This window comes from Pyrus communis, chromosome 17 (assembly GCF_041283825.1).
Source record: "Pyrus communis isolate YQ-2024b chromosome 17, ASM4128382v1, whole genome shotgun sequence".
In the NCBI taxonomy this organism is placed as follows: Eukaryota; Viridiplantae; Streptophyta; class Magnoliopsida; order Rosales; family Rosaceae; genus Pyrus; species Pyrus communis.
Genome location: NC_142581.1, coordinates 1,344,655 through 1,348,416, shown reverse-complemented (window position 1 = coordinate 1,348,416; position 3,762 = coordinate 1,344,655). Strand labels below are relative to the sequence as shown.

The 3,762-nt window shown below is 42.0% G+C and overlaps 1 pseudogene; it reads right to left on the bottom strand.

The window, feature by feature from the left end:
- Positions 1 to 874: 874 nt before the first annotated feature.
- On the bottom strand, positions 875 to 3,377 carry LOC137709298 (putative pentatricopeptide repeat-containing protein At3g01580 pseudogene; annotated as a pseudogene).
- Positions 3,378 to 3,762: the final 385 nt, after the last annotated feature.

The window sequence follows — 3,762 nt, the reverse complement described above, 5'->3', positions numbered from 1 at the left end:
CGCCCTCCTTCGACGTCGCACCGCCCACAACCACCGCCAATTCTGACTGAGACCTAGATCGAGATAGAGACAAAGAGCTGGAACTGGAAGTCGTCAAAGAGCAGTATCTCTTCTCTCTAACATTTTCGTATTAGTTTTGTATCTGTTTTTACAACAATTGGTATTAGACCTTAGGCAATGCTTGTTGAAGTTGAAGAGCGAGCTCATTTGGAATTTGGTGCCCGTGGTCAAGGTGGAGCTCTATTTGCATTTGGATCGTGAGACATTATGGCTTGAATCACGCCAAGATGGAGATTGGTGGTTTTAGTGGTTTAGATTTGAGCCAAGTTGTTGAGTACCACATCGGCTAGTGAGGATGAGCGTGTAGTGCTTTATAAGCAATTGTACCACAAACGCAAGTTGCGTCTGTAAGGGTCACATTCTTGGAATGGGGGCTGATGTAATTTTTGTTTCGATTCTACCAGATTCATTTCCTCTACATACCTACATCCCTCGCTCTTATGAGCGCTGTTTTGCAAATTACACCGGCTTGGTTCTTGTCCATTCCGGCTGTGCTGCAGCTGGCCATGAAAGGTAGATATGTCGAGGCAGTTTTTGTGACGGCGGTTCATCAGATTCTGTTGGAATACGGCACAGCAGCTATCCAAGATGAGGTTCCGGGACAGAACGCCTACCTCACTGGCCCTAGCACACTTGGGGGCATTGCTCTTTTCCCCTCCATGTTGGAAGTAATTTTCTTCTTTTCTAAACCTTATTCTTGTGAATTAATGCTTGCATTTATGTTAATTAGAGTGATCGTAATGGCGTTTGAATTGCGTTTTTTGGATCAAATTACAGAGAGCGATTATGGGTCCTCTGCTGATGACAGTGATGATTGCCTTCAAGAATCTGTATGTAGAATTTGTCCTTGCTTCTGGAAAAGAAGCCACTGCTCATTGATACAAGTAACTACTTCACATTTACATGAAATTGATAAGTAATTTGAAAGAAAAATATCAGAGTCCTAGAGTCTGTCCATATCATTACGCCTTTCATGTGGGTCGGAACTTTCCTGACAAGAAATTTCTGAACACTTCAAATCTAGACAGCATCCGCCATGTCGTGTAGCAGGAGATCGATATTGGGAATATAACCTTCCTCTCTCATTTTCGCCTCTAATTTTCCTAGCACTCCATAAATCTGATCAGAATCAAGGTGCAATCTATCTCCGGCAACAAAACTACGGACGTCACTCCCTACCTTGACAACGCTCTGCCCGGACATCTTCTTTAACCCCTTCTCCTTTATCGAAGTTCTGAATTTGTCACATTTTCCCATTTGTTATCCATGGCATATATATTTGAGAGCAGGATGTAATACCCTGCATGATTAGGATCCAACCGAAAAAGACTCTTTGCTGCAACCTCTCCAAGCTTTGTGTTGTTATGAATCCTGCACCAAGAAAGGCTCCCCAAACATGTGGTGCAGCTGGATTGGGCATTGTCTCAACAATTTCCATTGCCTTGTCCAGCTCTCCTGTCCGGCCAAGAAGATCAACAATTATCCCATAGTGCTCAGGTCCGGGCTTACATTGGTATTCATGCAACATCATGTTGAATATCTCGATGCCTTCTTCAACCAAACCCAAATGGCTACACGCAGATAAAATCGAGAGAAATGTTACATCATTAGGCTTCACAGCTGAGTGCTTAACCATCCGATCAAATACATTTATAGCTTATTCTCCTTGTCCATGAACTCCATAACCTGCAATCATTGCGCTCCAGATAACAACATCTTTGTCTGTTATCCCTTCAAATAATAGGACAGCATTGTCTATGCTGCCGCATTTCGAGTATAACTCCATGAGTGAAGCTCCAACAAAGATGTTATTTTTGAAGGCGCGTTTAATCACATAAGCATGGAGGCAAAGAGCTTGTTGAAGAATCCCTAATTCCGAACTGGCTGTAAGAAGCTTGACCATAGCAACGAGATCAGGCTGAGTGTGGTCTGACAGCATGTCACGGAAGACCCCAATTGACCTGTATGCCATTCCGTTATGAGCATACCCGCTTAACAAGGCAGCCCACGAAACCACATCTTTCTTTGGCATTCTACTGAAGAGATCACCTGCTTTTACGGGTGCAGAGCACTTCATGTACATATCAATCAGGGCCGTAGCTACCTTGATATCTAACTCGAACCACTTCCTAGTAGCTATTTCATGGATCTTCTTACCTTCTTCTAAATTACCTGCCGGTGCACATGCTTGCAATGCACTTAGCAGCGTCACAGAATTGGGTTCGATTCTCATATCAATCATTTCGTTGAAAAGATTTAGCGCTTCTATTACATCCCCATTATGAGTGTAACAGGCAATCATGGAGCTCCAAGAAACCACATTTTTTCTGTCATCTTCGTGAACAACCTAGCGGCAGTTTTGACAGAACCCGCCTTTGCATAGAGATTTAGTAACGCATTAGCCAAGGATAAATCAGAGTCGAATCCCTTCCTAATAGAAACACCATGCACACAACTTCCAATTGCAAAATTTGATAACTGAGCACAAGCTGAAACAGCACTAACAAGCGTCACTCGGTCAGGAGTAATGCTCGCATCCATCATCATTCGGTAGAAAAACTCCAATGCTTCTTCAGGATCACCATTCTGCTCGTATCCAGTAACCATAGAAGTCCACAAAAACACATCCGGTTGCGAAAACTCGTCAAACACTTTTACAGCCTCGCTCATTTCTCCACATTTGGAATACAATTCAATCAACGCAGAACCCACAAACATAACCAATGCTACCTTTTTCATGTTTCTTCAGAAACCCATGTATTATTTTTCCACACGCAAGCGCCCTTAACCTTGCACACGCCTTGAGAGCAATGGGAATGGTGAAATTATCGAGCTTTTCATCATTGTCTCTTGAGTGAGACATCATTTTACGGAATAGACACAAGGTCTCCTCCCATTGATTCTCTCTACAGTAGCTCCTGAGCGTGGCGTTCCAGAGATATACAGTTCTGTGGGGCGTTTCGTCGAACATCTTGCGGGCATGACCGAGGGAATCATATTTAGCGTAGAGAGCGTTGAGTTTTGTGGCAAAGAAGCTGTCTTGGGAAAGGCCGGCTTTGAGGGTTTGAGAGTGCAATTGCGCCACTAATTTGCCGCTGTTACATGATGCGAACAGATGAGCAAGGACTTCCCTGCTTTTCATGCAGAACAACAACTTGGTTACCCAAAAGAATCTCACAATCTCCACATAGCAATAGACGTCATAAAACCAGATCGAGTTTCGTTAGTGGTTGTGGCTATAAGTTGCCTCTGTCAAATCCAATCAAGTCGTCTTTCTTCGCTTTTTCACTTGTGTGGTATGTTTTTATCTCAATTTTAAACATAAAGAAAATTGTAGCAAATAGTTTTTGAATTTTGGCAAATCCGTGGGTGTTGGTTCTGAATTTATTACTTTTGGCTAACTTCTTTATAATTTTCTTCTCTTTTTTTTGTCCCTCTGAACTCTTTAGGTTGAATAAATTTTTTAATGGAATTAGCCAAAACAACTATTGCTCTGTATTACAACAAGTTCATAAACTAATACTCACGAAGTTTTTTTATTCAAGCCAAAACTTCAATTGAGTTAAAATCCAAAAACTCTTGCTCTAAAACCCTCAAATGTAAAAGGATAAGAATGGATGCTTACTTATAAATAAGTTATGGATCTGAAAGCTTTAGGAGCTTAAAGCCAGGTTGAAGTTGCAAGGGTAAAGTCAAACATGA